Below are 22,413 nucleotides of genomic sequence, written 5' to 3' on the forward strand. Positions count from 1 at the left end.
AAGATAATGCTGGCATTGTAGAATGAGTTTGGAAGTTTTCCTTCCTTTTTTTTTTTTTTAACAGTTTGAGAGGAATAGGTATTAGCTCTTCTTTAAATGTCTGGTAGAATCCCCCTGGGAAGCCATCTGGCCTTCCCAGTTTGTTGGAGATTTTTGATTACTGATTCAAATTCTTTGCTGTTTATGGGTCTGTTCAAGTTTTCTGTCTCTTCCTGTTTCAGCTTTAGTAGCTTATATGTTTCTAGGAATTTGTCCATTTCTTCCCGATTGCCCAGTTGGTTGGCATGTAAATTTTTCATAATATTCTCTTATAATTGTATTTCTGTGGTGGTATTTATTTGTGTCCTTTCTCTTTTCTTTTTGACAAGTCTGGCTAGGGGTTTACCAATTTTATTAATTCTTTCCAAGAACCACTCTTAGTTTCATTGATCTGTTCTGCTGTTTTTTCTATTTCTATATTGTTTATTTCTGCTCTAATCTTTATTTCCCTTCTTCTGCTGGCTTTAGGCTTTATTTGCTGTTCCTTTTCTAGCTCTTTTAGGTGTGAGATTAGGTTGTGTATTTGAGACTTATCTTGCTTCTTTGAGGTAGGCCTGTATTACAATTTACTTCCCTCTTAGGACTGCCTTTGCTGCATCCCAAAAGTTTTGGACCATCATGTTTTCATTTGCATTTGCTTCCATGTATTTTTTTATTTCTTCTTTAATTCCTGGTTAACCCATTCATACTTTAGTAGGATATTCTTTAACTTCTATGTATTTGTGGTCTTCCTAATTATTTTCTTGTGGTTAACTTCAAGTTTCATAGTGTTGTGGTCTGAAAATATGCATGGTATGACTTCAATCTTTTTGTACTTGTTGAGGGCTGATTTTTGACCCACTGAGTGATCTTTTCTGGAGAATGTTCCATGTGCACTTGAGAAGAATGTGTATTCTTCTACTTTAGAATGAAATGTTCTGATTATATCTATTAAATCCATCTGGTCCAGTGTGTCATTCAAAGCCATTGTTTCCTTGTAGATTTTCTACTTAGATGATCTGTCCATTGCTGTAAGTGGGGTGTTAAAGTCCCCTACTATTATTGTATTATTATCAATGAGTTTCTTTTTTTTTTTTTTTTAAGATTTTATTTATTTGACAGAGACACAGTGAGAGAGGGAACACAAGCAGAGGGAATGGGAGAGGGAGACACAGGCTTCCTGCCAAGCAGGGAGTCCGATGTGGGGCTTGATCTCAGGACCCTGGGATCACGACCTGAACTGACAGCAGATGCTTAATGACTGAGCCACCCAGGCGCTCCTCAATGAGTTTCTTTATGATTGTTGTTAGTTGATTTATCTTTTGGGTCCTCCCAATTTGGGAGCATAAATACTAATAATTGTTAGATCTTCTTGATCAGTGGACCCCTTAATTATGCTGTAATGCCCTTCTTCATCTCATTATAGTCTATGGTTTAAAATCTAGTTTGTCTGATATAAGTATGGCTATTCTGACTTTCCTTTGACATCCATTAGCAAGATAGATGGTTCTCCATCCTCTCACTTTCACTCTGCAGGTGTCTTTAGTTCTCAAATGAGTCTCTGTAGGGTCTTGTTTTTTTTATCCATTCTGATAGCCTATGTCTTTTGATTGGAGCATTTAGTCCATTTACATTCAGAGTGATGACTGACAGATATGAATTTAGTACTATTGTGTTACCCGTAAAGTTGGTGTTTCTGCTGATGTTCTGTGTTCCTTTCTAGTCTTAGTTGCTTTTGTCTTATTTTTCCCCAAAAAGTCCCCTTTAATATTATCTTGCAGGGCTGGTTTAGTGGCTATGAATTTCTTTAGTTTTTGTTTGTCTGGGAAATGCTTTCTCTCTCCTTCTATTCTGAATGACAGCCTTGCTGGATAAAGTATTCTTGGCTGCATATTTTTACCATTCAGCACATTGAATATATCATGCCACTCTCTTCTGGCCTGCCAAGTTTCTGTGGACAGATCAGAGCCAACATGTTTTAAATGTTTTTCTTCTTACAAATTCATATTTTATACATAAAATGGGTGATGTGGAAAGGAATGGAAATATTCTAGATAAACATAAGCTAGCACTTTGTATTTGTTATCAAATACTATTTGCACTGATGACTCTGTCAGTTCTTTGTTCTCTTACCTGAAGTGTCCACCATTTCCAGGCACTGGATCCTCAGTTTATCAGTATCCAGTTGACATGATTTCCAGCCATGTCATGTTGGTTGGTTCTCTAAGAAAACACTTTTACATAAGTATACATGTAAAACTAACTAGCTAAGAGGTTACCAAGATCTTTTGCAGAAAAAAAAAAAAGTTCCATGTTGAATTTTTTTCTGAATATACTCTTAAGTCAAAGAAATAAAAAAAAAATAAAGTCATGGTTTAAAAATCCATGTCTTAATTTTTCTGGCAGTAATAAAAACATGGAGCTGAATTTCAGGCATCTGAGATCTATTTATGACAAATTCATTCATTTCTTATAAAAGCCTGGGGAATTGTTTTATTTTGTCATAATTTTATCTGAAGGTGTTAGAATAATTCTGCAAGTTTATACATGCTCAGTATAAATGAAAGAATATCCACGTGGAAAAGAATGCTTATCTCTAATAGAAAACAAAACAATACATGCTCAAGCAGCAGGAGTTCCAAAATTGGAATGCCTTTTCTTTCCAAACCAGAAATTTGCCTTCTCAGAAAGTTGGAGGTAAGTCAGAGAAATTTCCAAATATGCTACAGACTTGGTGGTGCCTCTTAGCGGAAAGTGCATTAACCTTTGCATTTCCTCTGAAACTGGAACAATTTTATTCACAAGATAATTTTTTGAAAGGGCTTACAAATTCCAAAGTACCTTTTCCTTTCTATTTATTTTCCAGTGGCAGAATCAGACCCTATTTTTGCTGTAGGATTTACTTAGGAGTTTAAAATTTACTTCAGAAGCCAACCAAGTATCAAAGCCTGACAATATCAAACTACTTTAAAAACAAGTAATTACATGCATTCCCACTAAAATATAAATTATAAGGAACTAGAGAGGATACATAATATATCTACTTCAACCAGTACACAAATAGCCTCAACCATCACACTCAGAGATGGACTTCTATACTCTGCTTATCACATGCAATGTCACGGAGCTCACTACCTAAAACAGGAAGTTTGTACATTTTAGTAACTCTATCAGACAAATCTCTATGTTGAATAAAATCTGGACTTCTCACAGTTTTCTTTGATTGGTTCAGGTACGTCTTAATCTTCCTTCATGTGACTGTTCTTAAAATATACAAAGACACATTTCATGTTCTTTTCAAGTCTTCATTCCACACAAACAATATTCACATTCCTTCAACTGTTCCTTATGGAACCTGGTTTCTAGGTCCTGTTTCAGAGATAGTAACAGGACTGGGAACCATGTCAATTGGAAACTGGATACTAATAAACTGAGGATGAAATGTCTAGAAATAGTAGTTATTTAAGGGGAAAGAACTAAGATTGACAGAGTCATAACTGCAACTAGTACCTGATAAGAGGTGTAAAGTCCTCGCTCACATTTATTTAGAATATTTCCATCCCTTTTCACATGACCCAATGTTAATATGGTGCTGGGTCACTGAATCTGGGGTCTCTATCTAAAGCAGAATAGTTCAGTTAGGCATTGGACTCAAAATTGGAACGCCTTTTCTTTCTATATTAAGTTTATGATCCAAGTGAGTTCTAATACAAATTGTACATTTCTTTCAAACATCACCATTCTATAGCTCTTACTTTAAAAACTACCAGCACTTTCATTCTCTCACACTCTCTCTCACATACACACACACATACTCACACACACAAACTTCATCCCCTTTATTGTTTTGCATATATAGAAGTTGCTTTATTTATTCCACATGAAGTTGGATGTTGGCAGAAAATACATTTACAAACACTTGCATATATAACATAAATGTATACATATGCACATAAATTTAAAACCCACCCACTGACCACCGGGCATCTGACATTAGCACTAGAGACAAATTCTTACGGTGAGAGAGGGTAGCTGCAGCTGACCTTGGCCCTGAGCTGACCCTTTTAATTGCTTTCCCTAATACCAGTGCATTCCCTAACTACCCTGCACAATAGATGACCCACAGTTACTGTTGAAACTTATAGTAAGATGACTCTGATACTGGATGGACACTGGAATTTTCGAACCTCTGATTAAGAAAGGCTAGAAAGGAAGTAAAGGAATTCAGCACAGCCAAACTCAAACTGGACTGTCAATGTCTAGTAAATGGTGTTATTTAATTAAAAAAAAAAAAGATTTCAGCAGTGTTCATTTGTTCTAATGTCTGACCACTGTATGACTGCTCTGTTGGGGCAGTGGGCAATATACATATTGATTATGAATCATCCTGGGAAACTGTGGTCAATTTTGGAATGAAAAATGAAGATTAAGGAGGTGAACCTTAAGAGAAGAAATGGAAAACTTAATCCTCCACTGAGACACCTAGTGATCACTTTAACCTATTCCATGATCATGGTATGTGGCATATTCTTGTGAGTAATGACAGGCAGGGAGCATAAAGGTACTCTGATGATGATTCTGGGTCTGTGCAGTGGCTGCAGATTATTGTTTGTGTTGTATTACACCTTTTATCCCAAATGATCAGAGAATATGAAAAATTTTAGTAGACCTCCACTGTGTTATAGACCTATTACATATTTGAGATACAGTGACAAAATGGGATGCAGGGCTGTTCTGTCTTGATTCAGCAATCTCATTTGATCATCAGCAAAAAAAAAAAGATGGATGTTCTGGATGAGGGGACCAGATTAGAGGGGTACATGTGCCTGATTCAGACCACAACAATGAGAAAATAGCCAAAGAACCCTGAATAACAGCAGGAATAGACACAAGTCAAGCTACTATTTCTGATAATAACAACAGTGGAGATTTCTTCTAGGATATAGAAGATATAATGAGATATAGTAAAATATAATAAATGATGGGAAGAATCAGTCTCAATGACACTGTCTTAGGGAGAAATGATAAATTATAAAAATCATATTAATAAATCAGAGAGCTATGGACATTTAAAAAGGCAAAGTGAATTAAAATTCCACTGTGGGCAAAGTCCCCCAGGAAAGCTAATGTTGCCAGCTATTTGCTTCTTTGGAAGTATTTTCTAATTCTGGGAATTATCTCAGGATCAGTCTTGCCATAGGGAGAGTAGTCTACTAGGAGTATGAGAAATGAGCAGGGGTTTCAATAACCAAATGGATGGCATGTCAGATTGGAAGAACAGTCCAAAGATATGGCAAATTTTCCCCATGAGACATTTGCTGAAAGCTGTGGCAAAACTAGAGATTAAGTAGTTAGCCCCAAAAAAGCAATTTCCTGCTGTCTTACAGAGTTTAAGAATAAAGTCATAGTATAAAAAGGGGCCTACAACAAATATATAGTAAGAATTCTTCTTAAGACATTTCTCTTATTTTAACTTTATTTTAATTTCAGTATAGTTAACACACAGTATTAGTTTCAGGTATACAATATAGTAATTCTACAATACTATAGAACACTCAGTGCTCATCATGGTAAGTGTACTCTTGACTCCCTTCACCTATTTCATCCATCCCTGTCCCATCTCCCCTCTGGTAACCATCAGTTTGTTCCTATAGTTACAAGTCTGTTTTTGGTTTGTCTTTTTCCTTTGTTCGCTTTTAAATCATATGGTATTTTTCTTTCTCTGTCTTATTTCACTTAGATTTATACTCTCTAGCTCTATCCATGTTGTTGTAAATGTCAAGATTTCATTCCTTTTTATGGCTGAGTAATATCCCATTATACACACACACACACACACAATCTTCTTTATTCATTCATCTATCAATGGACACTTGGGCTGCTTCCATAATTTAGCTATTGTAAATAATTCTGCAATAAACATAGGGGTGCATGTATTTTTTCAAATTAGTGTTTTCATATTCTTTGGGTAAATACCTGGTAGTGGAATTACTGGATCAAATTGTAATTCTGTTTTTAGTTTTTTGAGGAACCTCCATACTGTTTTCCACAGTGGCTGTCCCAATTTGCATTCCCACCAACAGTGTAAGAGGGTTCTTTTTTCTCTGCATCCTTGCCAACACTTGTTGTTTCCTTGTTGTTTATTGTAGCCATTCTGACAGTGTGAGGTGATATCTCATTGTGGTCTTTTGTTCTTGGAGAAGTCTCCCAAAGATCCCTGCCCCTCCAGCACGAGCTCTGAGTTTAGTAAACAAACCTTCTCATACACCCCATGTGTTTTTCAAACTCCTGCTTCTATGCTATATCTCAACGGGGCTGTTTGTTTTGCTCTCTCTTTAACGGTGGGGACTCATTTTCCTCTAGCCCTCCCAGGTCTCCAAGAGCTGAGCCCACTGATTTTTGAAGTCCCAGGTGTTAAGCCCCACTGATTATAAAAATTCAAGAAATTATGCCCCTTTGGTTTTCAAAGCCAAATGTTAGGGGATTTGTTCTCCCTATGCAGGTTCCCCATATCTGGGGTGTCTGGTGTGAGGGTCTGTTTTTCTCCAGTCTCTGAGCCTGCAGCATCCTTCCCTCCCACGGACAGCCCATGGGTCTGTTTACCTTTCCACCATGTCTCCACCCTTCCTACCTTCTTTGATGTGGCCTCTTCTCTACATTTAGCTGTGGAAAGCCGGTTCTGCCAGTCTTCGAGTCATTTTATGGGTTATTTATACTGATGTCAGTGTTATCTAGTTGTATTTGTGGGATGAAGTGAGCTTAGGATCCTCCTACTTCATCATCTTCTGCAGAAGTCTAACATTTCCCTTATTTTAAACCTTGAAGGTGAAAGGATAGAGTTCCATTTACAACCTCTGAAAAGCAGACCTTTCAGATTAGAGGGGATAGAGACCTACTAAACTCTTAACTAAAAACCCAAAGGACCATGCTCAAGGAGTAGTCAAGATCTGAAAAACAGAGTACAAATCTACTATGGTCCCATAGTGAACTCCATAGGGCTATGGAGTCCCATTGAAGGACTGCAAAAACGATAGGATAGGCCATACCATTAAGCCATTTGAAATCAGAGGTAGACTGAGTGTAGTTAAAGCTGCAACCTTAACTTTACCTTCACCCCAGCTTATTCATTATTTGGCTCAGGTGATCAGCCTCTCACCCTATCTGCCTGACAAAACAAAGAGTCAACCCTCTTGGGAGGAAATAATGTCTACTTCAATCTGCATGAATCATTCACACAATAAAGAATTATGAGACAAGCGAAGATAAGGAAAATGTGACCAATAATCAAGAGAGGAAGCAGAAAATAGGAATAGATCCCCAGTGATCTAGATGTTGGTGTAATCAGACTAGGATGTTAAAATAACTATTTAAACAAATGCTAATGAAAAGAGAAAAAGATGGGCAACATAGATAAAAGAGTGGACAATAGCAATAGAAAAGAGAAGCTATTAAAAACAACAAAAAGGACACTGGGAATTAACAATCACTGAGCCTGTGATATTAGTGGCTCAGGTCTCCGTGTTCACAGCCATTGCCTTGGATTGGCATGGCTTTTTTTCCTCCCACTTCTACTTAATGGGTGCCCTTGCATTCTATCTCTGAAACCAAGGAGGGCCTTTTTTAGCCAGTCCACTATTCTCATGCTTTCTACCTTTTGTAGGTTGAATGATACAAATCTGCTATACTTCTCTGAGTTCTACTTCATCCATGCAACTGGGCTGATGAAGTGAATTGAGAGTTCAGTCTGTAGCCTTAGTTCTGCCTCTCACTCTGTATACAGATCCCAAGTTGAAGACAAGACATTGTCTCTTTAATAAATATTAAAAAAAAAAGACTTTTTTTAATATTTATTTATTTATTTGACAGAGAGAAAGAGAGAGAGAACACAAGCAGGGGGAGCAGCAGGCAGAGGGAGAGAGAGAAGCAGGTTCCCCAGGAGTCTGACATGGGGCTGGATCCCAGGATCGCAAGATCCCAGGATCATCCTGAGCCGAAGGCAGGTGCTTAACCGACTGAGCCACCCAGGTGCTCCAAGAAGCCCATTACTCTTTAAATCAATTTACTACCGCCCCAGATTTATGAAATTACCTGTTGCTTCATTAAGCAATGTTTTATATCTCATTTGGCTAGTGATCCATTCACCAGAATCTAGATAATATAATTTACACAGTATAGCTTATTCTTCCTCAGCTTATAGCCTCCTAAGGGGCTTTTAGCCTACCTCATCATAGAGAATTACCTACAAGAGTTTACCTCCTAGACTTTTCTAAAAGCAGTCAGAGCTTTGAAGTCAGGAATGCCACATTGCAAAACCCCAGGAAGGACCTTTTATATGGTTGTGTTTTTGAAAGGTGCTCTCTGGAGTTCTGCAGTGCACAGCATAAAAATGAATGTATGTAGTCACTGCATATCTTGTTTCTTTTCACGATAAATAGGGCTTATACTTAGAGTTGTGGCTGCTTGATCCTTAGGACAATCTTTCCAATGAGAAAGATAACTATCCACAAGAGTGTTTCATGCCTCTTATATAATTATATGCTTATGCCTCCATACATAACTTTATTAGAAAGCACCATAATAACCTCAATATTTATATGAGAAAAATGAAGTAACAAGGAAGTGCTCATTAAATAAAATTTAAAATGTATTAATTATAGGCAGATTGAAGAGATGGAATCTGTAGTCTCAACAATTTCTTAATGAAATGACGCTCAGTGCTCAGATATAAATGATTTGAAAACTAGAACTTCTCTTTAAAATAGGGGCACATCCCAACCAAAAACACTCATACCACCTGTCATGACAAATGCAAAATAGAACAAATTATAAAGTTTGCGTTTCCTCATATAACTATGTAACATTACTCTTATTTACTGCCCAAAAGCCCTCCATTGTTTATGTTATTTTAAGTGGATGTAAATCTTAAAAATTTTATTTTAGACTAAAATTCTGAAGTTATGGAAGGAATTTTTGTTTTTTCTTTTTGCAGAGTATTATTAAATTTGCATAGTAAAAAATGTCTTTTTCAAAATGACATAACCAGCTTCTAGGGAATTTGGTTTGCATCCCACGTCCCTTAGAGCAGGTAAAATGTAAACTACTCATACACATTTCAGTCCAGTCAGGTGAGCAGTTAGCTTGATCACACTAATAAAAAGATAAAGAACTTCCAGGAGAGATAGTCATCAGCATTCATAATCTTAATCCAGAATTTCAGGAATTAGGCTTCCTAAAATAGAGCAAATACAAAATAAGACCATTATTATGAAACAGAACTTCTCATCTCGGAAAATTTCCAGGTCCTCAACTGACTTTAACAGATGAAAAATAATTTTTTTTTTTTTGTATGAAGGAAGAGAAGAGCTAAGGTTTTGGTTTTGGTTTCTTTGAAGCAAAACAGTTTCTGGGCATTAATTTCTGTTATTTCACACTGTGACCTTGAATGAATCCTGGTGCCCTAGCCATATCCCAGACCAATTAAATCAGAATCTCTGGAGATGGATGCCAAAAATCAGTATTTAAAGTTCCTCCAGAGATTCCAACGTGCAGCCGAAGTACCAAAGGTGAGGTACATTGCTCTCGAAGCTGTGAGGACTTGTGGCTCTCCAGCAGTACAGAATTGTGGACTCAGAATGGAAAGATACCTGAAAAGATCCTTTTGTTTAATTCTCTGACTTCCAGGCAGTAACATATTCATAATATTATGAAGAGTAGATTAATTAGATGGAATGCAATGCTATAAATAAAGGAGATGGTGTTTGTTTTACACTGAAATGAAATTAACTCTGGCATAGTGTAGTGATAGTTTAATAGTGCATGGCAGTTGTCCATTTGTTTTGGATAGCAAATACAAACTTAACTGAGACTACAGTGAAAATTTAAGAAATCTGCGAGTAATTGCACAAACTAGAGTTTAGCCAATATGTTAAGAACACTTCTCTGAGGAAAATTCCAGGACATTTGGAGAGACCATAAAGTGGTATTGTATCCAAGGCACTAAGTATTTGTGTCTTCATCTGTAAATATATTAACTGGATTGAATTGGCTATCAAGGTAATCTCAAAAGATAAAACAAATTCCAAAAAGAAATTCCTTTGGGGACATGAAGAGTATGCTAATAATCTGAAGATATTCTTAGAAGTTCCAGATCCTTCTTGCCAACTGGCAGAAAGACTGCTATGATTTACTATACCATAGCTGTAGCTGCGTCTTTAATTTTTGCAGTGCACATGAAGTAGAAGGACTTGCTTTTTATGGCTTAAAATAGATGAATATCAAATGAGATGTATACCTACAAATTTTAACAGCTATTAGAGTATTAGCTCATTAAAATTGATAGGATAATATGAAAACATTTTCATGTTTCCAGATTTATAATTTACCATTGAAAACTTTCAAATGCCCGAACAGATTAAAACTTTAAATTTTTACCTTACCAGTATTAGGCTTGTGTTACAATTAACCAAAGAAGCTTGAGGTACTTAAAACAGAAAAAACTTCACAACTGCACTGGTAGTGAAATAGCTGAAATATTTTATAGCTACACTAGGTATAATGCAAGGTTATATATATAGGTTTTATAGTAGAATCTGGTAATATAATCTAAAAACATTTAATTTCTATCCCACTATTTTTTTTTCATTATTACATTTAAATTTCCCGAATACAGTAATATATGACACAGAGACTGCTTTTTCTTTTGTTACTTTTTCTGATCCGGGAAAATGAAAGACTATAAGGATAATTTTTCAAAGTATAGCAAACAGAATTTAAAGAGACTGATTAAACGACTAGAAACTTTGAGTTTCTAGAAACATGTATTATGCTTCTAAGTCATTTTATTCTACATTGCTTATGTGGTATATCCTAAGAGTTCACACAGAACAAAAATAATAAGGTTACTAGTTCATTGTTCTTAATTTAAATTGTACTGACTTTAAATCACTCTACTTAACATAGAGTGCAATGTTGGTTTCAGGAATAGAATTCAGTGATTCCTTACTTAACGTACAACATCCAGTGCTCATCACAAGTGCCCTCTTTAATACCTATCACCCATCTCCCTCCATCAATCCTCAGTTTGTTCTTTATCTTTAAGAGTCTCTTATGGTTTCCCTCTCTCCTTTGTTTTCCCCCTTCCCATATGCTCATCTGTTTTGTTTCTTAAATTCCATATATGGGTGAGATCATATGGTATTTGTCTTTCTCTGACTGACTTATTTCATTTAGCATAATACACTCTGGCCCCATCCACATCATTGCAAATGGCAAGATTTCATTCTTTTTGATGGCTGAGTAAAATTCCATTGTATATATACACCACATCTTCTTTATCCATTCATCTTCTATAGTTTGGCTATTGTGGACGTTGCTCCTATAAACAATGGGTTGCATGTGCTCCTTCAAATCAGTATTTTTGTATCCTTTGGGTAAATACCTAGTAGTGCAATTGCTGGATCACAGGGTAGTTCTACTTTTAACTTTTTGAGGAACTTCCATACTGTTCTCCAGAGTGGCTGCCCCAGTTTGCATTCCCACCAACAGTGCAAGAGGGTTCCCCTTTCTCTGCATTCTCACCAACACCTGTTGTTTCTTGTGTTGTTCATTTTAGCCATTCTGACAGAAAACCATAGAACTCTTAAAAAGAAAATATAGGGGTAAATCTTCGTGACTACTGGATTCTTAGGCATGACACCAAAAGCATGACTACTAAAAAAAAAAAAAAAAAACCTTCATTAAATGCAGCCTACTTAATAGAAAATATTTACAAATCATACTTCATAAGGGCTTAATACCCAGAATATATAAAGAACTCAAGACAACAACCCAATTAAAAAAATGGGCAGCAGACTTCAATAGACATTTCTCCAAAGATACACAAACAACCGATAAGTATATTAAAAGAAGCTCAACATCATTAGTCATTAAGGGAATGAATGCAAATGAAAACCACAACGAGATCACACCTACTAGACCAGCTCTAATGAAAAATTAATAGAAAACAAGTGTTTACAAGATTGTGGAGAAATAGGAATCCTCAAAGATTGCTGGTAGCAATGTAAAATGATGCATCCCACTGCAAAAATACTTTGGAGTTTCCTCAAAAAGCTAAATATAGAATTACCATGATTTAACAGATCTACTCCTGGATAGATACCTACAAGAACTGAAAATAGGGACTTGAAGAGATACTTGTATCCCAGTGTTTACTGCAGCATTATTCATCATAGCCAAAAATGGAAGCAATCCAAGTAGCCATAAACAAATTAATGAATAAACAAAATGTGGTATATACATACAATGGAATATTATTTAGCCATGAAAAGAAATGAATTTATGATACCTGCTTACAGTATCAGTGAACCTTGAAAACATTACACTGAGTGAAATAACCAGACCCCAAAGGATGAATATTTTATGATCTGACTCATTGACATACCTAGAATAGACAAATTCATTGAGACAGAAAGTAGATGAGAGGTTATCAGAGACTGAGGAGAATGGGGAATTGGGAAATTATTCCTTAATGGCTACAAAGTTTGTCTTTGTGATAATGGTTGCACAACTTTGTAAATGTAATTAATGCTATTGAGTTGTATACTAAAAAATGGTTAAATGGCAGATTTTATGTTATATATTTTTTGCCACAATAAAAAAATATTTTTAGGGGCACCTGGGTGGCTCAGTCGTTAAGCGTCTGCCTTCAGCTCAGGTTATGATCCCAGCATCCTGGGATCTAGCCCTGCATCAGGCTCCCTGCTCGGCAGGGGGCCCGCTTCTCCCTCTCCCACTCCCCCTGCTTGTGTTCCCTCTCTCGCTGTGCCTCTCTCTGTCAAATAAATAAAATCTTTAAAAATATATTTTTTTAAAAAAAGAAACCATGGTATTCATTTTTGTACCTGGTTAACAGAAACAAAACATTAGAAGTTTTTATGATTTTTCCTGATAACTTTATAAACTGCAGTTGACCCTTGAACAACACAGATGTTAAGGTTGCCAACACACCCCATAGTTGAAAATCTGCACTTAAATTTTGACTCCTCCATGACAACTACTAATCAACTGTTGACCAGAAGCCTTGCTGATAAGATATAGTCTATTTGTATATGTATTATATACTGTATTCTTACTATAAAGTAAGCAAGAGAAAATGTTAAGAAAATCATAAGGAAAAGAAAATATATTTACATTACTGTATATATTTTTTTTGAAAAAAATCCAGTTGTGGGGCACTGGGGTGGCTCAGTTGTTTAAGCACCCAACTTTTGATTTCAGCTCAGGTCATGATCTCAGGGTCGTGAGATCGATCCCCTGCGTGGGGCTCTGTGCTCAGTGGGGAGTCTGCTTGAGATTCTTTCCCTCCCTCTGCCCTTCCCCCTGCTCTCACTCTTTCTCTCTCTAAAGTAAATAAATCTTAAAAAAAAAAAAAAAATCCACCTGTAAGTGACCCTGCACAGCTCAAATCCATGTTGTTCATGGGTCCACTGTATATTGAAAATTAAACAGGTGTTACAGAATTATAAGTAATCCACACATACTTTAACATATTCATTAGAAAAAATTAATTTTGCAGGATTTATACATTTGACTCTGGTATCCTAAAAATACAGGAGATAAAGATGACATTTAAAATCCATTTTGTATTAGCTTTTCAAGTATATTAACAGAGTAACTCTATACCTACTTTTGACTATAAAAATATCACTCCACCTCTGCTAAGGCCTACTTAGATCAATCAACTTGGCACTATAAAAGTCTTATGTAATATGAAAAAGACAGCATTAAAATACGGTGCTTCAGCCTTTTGTCTGTCCCATCACACATGAAGGATATCACATACATCCTTTTTTTTTTTTTTAAAGCATCTAACTACATGTAAGATGTAGGATGGGTAAGGCTGGAAAATATCTTACTGTCCTCATTTATTATCTCCAGAAACTCAGTAAGAAAGGTGTAGTAACTTGCTCAGGATCACATAGTTGTTAACTAGCAGAATTGGGAATCAAATAGTCCCCAGATGAGAGAAAAAGAACTAGGTTCAAATCTTAATACAAGTTACTTTACCTCCATAAGCCTTAATTAATTCCCTTATTTATAAAGTATTGACGAATTTGATGCTTATTGCAATGACTGTAAAATAAGAATCAATCAATAGTATTCTGTCATCATTTTTCATTCCACTAGATTTTAAGCTCTGAGCGTGCAGTGTGTCCGTCTTGCTCAGTGATATATCTGAGGGTTTACCCAATGCTTGGCATATGACAAATGATTCTTTCCCTTTTAATAGTAATTTCAAAGCTCTCTGAACTAACCTCTAAAGAATATTTTTTCTTAAGAACTACAAAATGCATCTCAAATACATTCAGAATAATATTCCATCCCTCCTAAAAATATATTTGAGAGGCCTGATTTGAGACATTCTGAAAAAATAGGCTAATTCATTCTATTTTCTGATGTTTTTCCTTATATACAGGTACTCACTCATCCATCCATTAAACAAATACATTTAGTACCCAGTATAAGCACTGTGAAAGTTGCTAAAATTGAAAAAAATATATGAGATAATTGTTCACAATCTTTTCTTCAAAATAATGGAACCTACTTTATGGTCTTTGATGGTGAATATAAATTTGAACCATATGGGGGGGGCAGGGAGTGATGGCCTTTATCTTCGAGGATATGAGAAAAATCCTTCAGAGGTAAAATTGTTTTTATAAAACAGAATTTATAAAATGGCAGAAGTACCTGTTTGAGATTCTAGAATGCTGGTTCTTCTTTACATTTTTTCTCAAACTAACTGACTTGGAGATTTCTTTCATAGTCCTTTCTCTTCAATTTCACACAATGAAATTTCTCCAAGAGCACTTTCCCACGTGAAGGAAAAAAAAACAGAAAAAAAAAAAAAAGATTCAACTTTGGGGATTATCATCCTTTTCTTGAATAGCTTTGTAGGTTATCTTGTGATTCTCAATCAGAATTCATAGTGATGTTGAAATAATTTTCCCTTACCTCCTGAGTCCTCTGCTCCACATCATCTTAAGTTTTCTGACCAAAGCTGACTGAGCAGTCTCTGTCTGGTATATTGGTAGTTGCTGGGGCGGAGGTAAAAAGACTGCTGCAGCCTCTCAAACTGATAAATGCTATACCCAGAAGCAATGCACAGTATTTTGTTTGAACAATCATTTTCATTGGTCAAGTCTCACGGCCATGTCTAACTTTCTCAGGGGCAGGGAAGTGCAAAATAAACCATGTACTCAGAAGGAGACCAGATTATTTGTGCAGAGCCCTAAATGTATCACGATTATGCAAATTTTAGTCCACTATGTTTGAAAACTTGGATAGAATGGATAATATATAAAAATTCCAAAACCAACTTAAGAAAAACCTAGAAAATATTAATAGACCAGCAATTAATAAAGAAACTGATGCAACTTGTAAAGAATTGGTATTTAAAAATTTACCCCCAAACCTGAAAAGACAACAGGCCCAAATGGTTTTACAGGCTAGCTTTACCAAACCATCAAGGATTTTAATTTCATGCACATTGTTTCAGAGAGTAAAAAGGACACAAGAGTGTCAAGGTTGAGAACTCTTACGGGTCTGAGATTTACCCTATTTGCAAGCTAACAAATTAGTCTTCCACTTTCATGGATGTTTGCAAAAAGTGTAAGATTCCTGGGTCAGAAACAAAGGATGGCCTATTACTCACAGCAATAGCCGAAACAGCAGAATTGGTGATGGATACCTGAGCCCTCTTTCTCATAGGACATTACAGATAGGGCCAGGTGATACCTACACACACACTGGGATGTGTTACTTGGAGAGCTCTGAGCCTATAAAATTCAATTCAGTTCTTTTATTTTATTTTATTATTTTTTAGAGAGAGAGCACAAGTGGGGGGTGAGGGGCAGAGGGAGAGAGAAAATCTTAAGCCAGTCTCACGACACTGAGATCACAACCGGAGCCTAAATCAAGAGTCGGATACTTAACCATCTGAGCCACCCAGGTGCCCCCAAATTCAATTCTTTTATAACACCATTAAATATACTATGTTCTAAGGTTACAGTCAAACCTTTCCAGAGAGGGAACCTGCCTGCCAAGACTGTATGCTATAGGAAAAGCTTTCAAAAAATAGTACAGAGGGGTGCCTGGGTGGCTCAATCATTAAGCGTCTGCCTTCAGCTCAGGTCATGATCCCAGGGTCCTGGGACCGAGCCCTGCATCGGGCTCCCTGCTCAGCGATGAGTCTGCTTCTCCCTCTCCCACTCCCCCTGCTTGTGTTCCCTCTCTTGCTTTGTCCCTGTCTGTCAAATAAATAAATAAAATCTTTTAAAAAAAATAGTACAGAATAGAAGCAGTCATTACTTCTGTGTGCAAAATATGCAGACATACAGATACCCATGCAGAATTGCCACCTATTTGCCAAAGTACTTTATAAAGCCAATAAAATCATGATAAACCAAAAACAGAAAAGTATACACCAATCTTCCTTACAAACATAGGAATAAAAATTCCATATAAAATATATAAAGCTGAATTATCAATGTATGAAAATGAGTATCATAAACACATAGAATTTATCCTAAGTATGAAGGAAGGATAAAACATTGGAAAATCTATCACTTTAATTCATCACTTTAATAGATTTTAATTATTCAACATTTTAAAAAATCTGTGTGAATTCATCACATTAACAGATTAAAGAAGAAAACCATATGAACATCTTGCAAGATACAAAGAAACTATTTTGACTTGACCAAATGGTTATGTTTAATATTGGCACAAGAATCCAAATTTTCTGATCTCTTGATGAGAATGATTTTCCCTGCACTGTGCTTTTTTTTCCCCCTACTATAATATATTGGGGGGGGGAAGTATGAAGTTTATGTCTTTACTATGTTCTTTACTTTAAAATAGTATAGTTTGAAGGTACTTAATATTATTAGATACTCTTTAAAGCATGTCTGAATACCAGACTAATTATTATTAGTTTATCACCAGTAATAGGTTGTGGTGTAAGTCCATGTAAAAGTGAATTCCTGGTGAGAAGCTTTCACTCCATTAATTCCAATCCAAATTCTCTTGGAATAAAGTAGTTGCCTATATTACAATATATACATTCACTATTATGATGGTTTTAGACATACTGTCTCCTAGGCCATGTATTTTAATGGGGGCAAAGATTGGTTGGGGGGGGGGCCCACCAAAAAATCCTAGACAATACATTGGTTTATGTCCCTCAAAAGCTTAAACTGTACCTGACAAAATCTTACTCTTTCCTATTTATTTTCTCTCATTAGGAAGAAAATAGGTTTAAGTTAATTTATTGATTAGAATACATAAACTTAAATTTATTTGCCCCCTTATGGGGGTGCTTTTTTAAAAAAGATTGAGAAACACTGTTCCAGACTCATAGTTTCTTAAAACAGGAACTGTGTCTTAAAATATCTTTGAATCCAAAGAGGGCACGTACTGCATGGAGCACTGGGTGTTATACGCAAACAATGAATCATGGAACACTACGTCAAAAACTAATGATGTAATGTATGGTGACTAACATAACAGAAATAAGTAAATAAATAAATAAATATTAAAAAAATATCTTTGAATCCTCAGCCACTAACAGATAGTAAATATACTCTTTATACTGTTGAATAGATCTCATAGTCTCAGTGTCTCATACCCTGACAGTCTACTTAAAGTTAGCCACTGCCTTGAAGAAATCAACTCATACTTGAAACAATTAGAAACCATTAATATAGACATAATATGAAGGACAGGCTCTGGCAAGAAAAGGTAACCTCCTCCTCATAATAATAATAACAATAATAATGTAATAAGAAAAATCTAACATTCATTGAACCCTTATAATGGGCCAGGTGTGAGCTTTATATGTGTTAACTCATCTAATCCTCATGATAGCCCAATGAATTAGGTCCTTTTATTTTGATCATTTTACAGTAGACTCAGTTACTGATTACTGGAATTAATCACTAGTTAGTATTCTGGCAATTTTTCTTATGTCATAATCTAATACTTACCAAGTAACAACATCTATGAGGTGATTTTCCTTTCATCAGATTTTGGGTTGAGAAATTGCAATCATCCCATCCAATTTATAGCTTTGGAAATCCCAAAATTGTTACAGAAACCCACTCACCAACTCCCCACTTAAAAAAAATTTAAGGGGTGCCGGGGTGGCTCAGTGGGTTAAGCAGCTCAGTCTTGATTTCAGCTCAGGTCATGATCACAGGGTCATGAGATGGAGCCCCTCACCAGGCTCCCCTCTGGGCATGGATCCTGCTTAAGATTCTCTCTCTTTCTCTGACCCTCCCTTCCACCTCCCTCTCTCCCTTTCTCTTTTTCAAAAAAGAAAAAAATATTAAGCAATGATCCTTATGCATCTTACCTATAAAAACTTATTGCCTGAACCATCCTGGGTCACATCACTTTCTGGTGTTCAAAGCTGAAAATTAGCATTAATGAGAACACTTTTAGAATGAAAGGGGCTCTATTAGTGGTTATACCAGGACAACAAAGGCAAATTCAGACTGTCCTGGGGAAACCACATAGGATCTCCCTACTCATAATGCTTCATCTTTTGTGCCATGTCTTCTCTTAGCCCTACTTTTTTCTAGGGCTATTCCGTTAATACCATCATTCCTTTGACCCAAGCAACTGAAACTTGAATCTGAAACATCTAAGGTTTATAAATAATCCTTTAGGTCAGAAAAATCACTTTAGTATATAATAATAATTTCCAATAACAGTGCTACCTGTTCTCCATCCTCTATTTGTGAAGATTTTGAAAAGGAATATCAACTACTTTGGGAATATTTGTGTTTATGTGTTAGGTTAATTTCTGAATGTGAGAAAAACTCTTCCCACTTCTCCTCTCTTCTACACCAACAGAAAGACCCCTTTTTCTCTTAAGATAATGACTATAGTTTAGAGAATGGTGGTTAGATAGTCTTAAAAACTGTTGGGATTGAAATCTCCTTAATATGCTCTCCAAAAAAGAATACCCCCCAAGTTGGGTACAAAGCAATCCACTGGAATGTGGAAAGAGAACATAAAAATATATATTCTATTTATCTAAACAGAAGAAAAGTTAAGCTTAAAAATATTGAGTGAAGACTAACAGTAGCATCCTTACATGTTATGATGGTATGTAATGTTGGCTAAAGAAAACTGGAAGTCTAATAACACAGACGGGCTGACTTGATTAGTGTGTTTTCTGTGTGTTACAATATGTTGAAGTTTGCATATGCGCAGTTAAATGGATTTTACATTATATTATCTAGTTTTAGATAAATACCAGGGCAAAGTACACAAGAGACTTAATAATTCTATAAAGGAATCACATTAGAGATAATAGTAAAGCAAACAAAAAAAGTAGAGGGGAAGAAACGTCATCCTATTGTAAATGTTTTATAAGCTATAAAAATTAATAATTAAAAAATAAAATGTGATAGGAAGTTAGCCAAAAAATTATGAATTATTAAAAACCTATTTGAAAGATGGCCCTCTAATTTATTCTAAAACAACATTTCCCTGTTATCTCATCCTTTTTAATTTCATGTTTTAAATCTACATAATACAAGTAAGTATAATTTACTGAAAATTATAAAATATTGATGAAAGTAATTGGAGAAGGCACAACTAAATGGAAAGCTATTGCATGTTCATTGATTACAAAAATTAAGATGTTCATGCAACTTAAATGTGTACAATTTTTATTTTAAAATATTAAACATATAAACAGTAATCTAGAATTGTCCTTGATCAAAGAAGTTTGACTTTAAATAATGATACTACCCAAGTGAGTGTAACCTTGCCATCAAAATAAGCAGCCAGATCTAGAGCACAGTATTAATGTTCTTCCATTGTTAAAACAGATGAGCCAGAATCTGGTTCAAGCTTGAGCCTCACAGAACCTTTACCACCAGAGTTACTAGCAGCTACCAAAATTATAGCTTTTCCATAGTTTATTTATTGTCCCCACTCCCTAACACTAATAAGCACAGAAATACTTAAAGTAGGCATTAGTAAGTAAAAACCAAAGATTACGATCAGATTATCGGTCCTTTGAAAATTGGATTTTTTTAAGAAGACTTTGCAACTACATATTGGTCAGCCAACAAAAAGAGGTTGCCATTGGGCAAGCTTATACTCAAGCTCTAAATAGTTAGCATGCACATAGTACAAAGAAAAAGGACAGTATTTCACAAGGAGATGTAATATTTCTCAGAAATATATTCATTTAGTCATATAAGAACTATCACTTTTTTTTAAGCTGGGCGCCAGCAGTTTATTTCCTTGTTTTTTTATTCTGCCTCAAAATATTAACATTATACCCTGGGAGATGAGAGAGTTTGGATTTCCTCATTTAAGGCCCATTTTTCCAACACATACGTGTTCAGAGTTTGCAAATAAGAAAAGAATTCTCATATTTGCAGTTAGATGTATATACACAAATACATCTGTATCTCCATCTCTATCTGCATTTGCCTCCCTAGGTTCTATCATGTATATCTCTCTGTAGATACATAAATCTATTCCTAAATTCCCTCCACATCTCTCCTGCCGTACTCCTCCTCCTTCTAGATTGCTTTATATGTAGATCTACCAATAGCTTCTGTAGACAGAGTGGAAGGGTCTACTTCACTGCCTGAAAATAGAGGGTTATAATGTCTGGAACATGACTAGCCAGCTCGGTCTCAGGACAGATGGGACGTTAGCTTTGTCTAGGGAAGCCATATGGAAGAATGGCTCCCTTAATAAGACGGGAGGAAGCCTGTGTCAGAGTGTTTGGAAGGCCTTTGTACGCCTGGGGGTGACACTTGTGCACATGTCACATAGAGCTAAGAGGGGGGCTGCAGCCACATTGGAGTCCAACACCAGCCACCCCAGAGGAGTCTGTCCCGTCAGTGGGTGGCCTGTACAAACAGTAGCCACCACTCTGGAAAATAACCTGTCAGAGAAGGTGTCCACGTGGAAGCTGGTGCAACTGTGGCTAGCGGGTTGCTGGTAGTAGCATTTGAGGGTGAGGCGCCAGGGGCTTTGATCTGCAAGGATATCCTCACCAACTGTACAACCACTGGGGTCCCACAAAATGATCCTATCACCCTCTGATCACCCTGGCCTGAGAATTGGGAACCAGGATCCTAATGTCTACAAGATATCCGCTTGGGACCTGTAGGCTGCTTCCGGTCTTGGTGATCTTCACCCTCAGGCACCGACTGGTGACTACCTTCACTATAGGGCCCAAAAAATCCACAAAATAAATACAGAGCAATGCAAACGGCCATTTGGCCTGATCAGCTAAAATCAGGACTCAGCCCTTGGACTGTCTTGGCGGTTTTATGGTTTCCTGAAATGCTCTGCATTTAGGACTCCACCCCAGGAAAGGTCTGTTGCACCCTTTGTAGAGTCCCCCCTGCACATGTGTTTCCTTGTGCTGTAAAGCGGCTCTCAAACAACCTCAGCTAAAAACTGAGATCAAAGAGCCACCAACTGCCTGGGGAGGATCCTATGGTGGTGTTTCCACTAGATGGTCCCTTTATCCATACAGATGATGTTTCCTTTAGCGGAGGCCAGTGGTTTTTCTGGTACCACAATGTAAGCACTGACGAGTACACACTCTCACACATCAACAAACTCACACCTACCATTATTAAATACTAATTGACTGCATTAATGCCAGGTATAATTAGTCCCTTTACCAAACACTTCTGATCGGGTCCAGTTGTCTTCTGTAGTACACTAGTTGAGTTTCAGAGCCCTGAGTGGCAAAAGGATACAGTAGGGGATTTTTGGTCTGTTTGTATTTTTGTTTGTTTGATGGCTGGTTGGTTGGTTGGTTGGTTTTATAATTTTCTGGCACTTGGAGTCCAGTAAAATGACTGACTGGTTGCATTTCTCATTTCCTTTCAACCACTGATGTGACTTTGACCATATGAAGAAGGGTTATTACAAAGAAACACCTTGTAGTGAAATATAAATTGGCACTTCCAGGTTCTATTTTATTTATGTATTCCCATGTTCTTGGAATGGTCTTCTCCTTCTCCTATGTTCTTAAGCAGTGCTTTCGTTTTAGAGCTCATGTCTCTCTTGACATCCCCAGCAAAGAGCAGTCAAGAGCATGAAAAACCAGCTAGAGCCAATTCAAACACAATGTGATGGAATATAACAGAGAACAAACTATTTCTGTATGTGAAAACTAGGGAGGCCTGAATCATTATCAGACTGGGAATAGAATTATGTCCATTGCAGAAGTACCTGGTAGCGTCTCAACTTACCCCTAACATTCCACATTCACATACGCAGTGCGTTTTCTTCAAGGTTGTTGCTACAGTTGAGATTGGAGATTTTGAGATTTGCTTTTTACGTACC

The 22,413-nt window shown here is 36.4% G+C and overlaps 1 protein-coding gene across 1 annotated transcript in view; it reads left to right on the forward strand.

Annotated features, from left to right (window-relative positions):
• The window catches only part of RNF180 (ring finger protein 180), a 187,700-nt gene that overhangs the window by 163,665 nt on the left and 1,622 nt on the right, over window positions 1–22,413 (forward strand). The window lies entirely within an intron of this gene.

The sequence above is a fragment of the Mirounga angustirostris genome, unplaced genomic scaffold (genome assembly GCF_029215605.1).
Source record: "Mirounga angustirostris isolate CCGP_5_RB_7025 unplaced genomic scaffold, mMirAng1.0.hap1 SCAF_7, whole genome shotgun sequence".
NCBI classification, from domain to species: Eukaryota; Metazoa; Chordata; class Mammalia; order Carnivora; family Phocidae; genus Mirounga; species Mirounga angustirostris.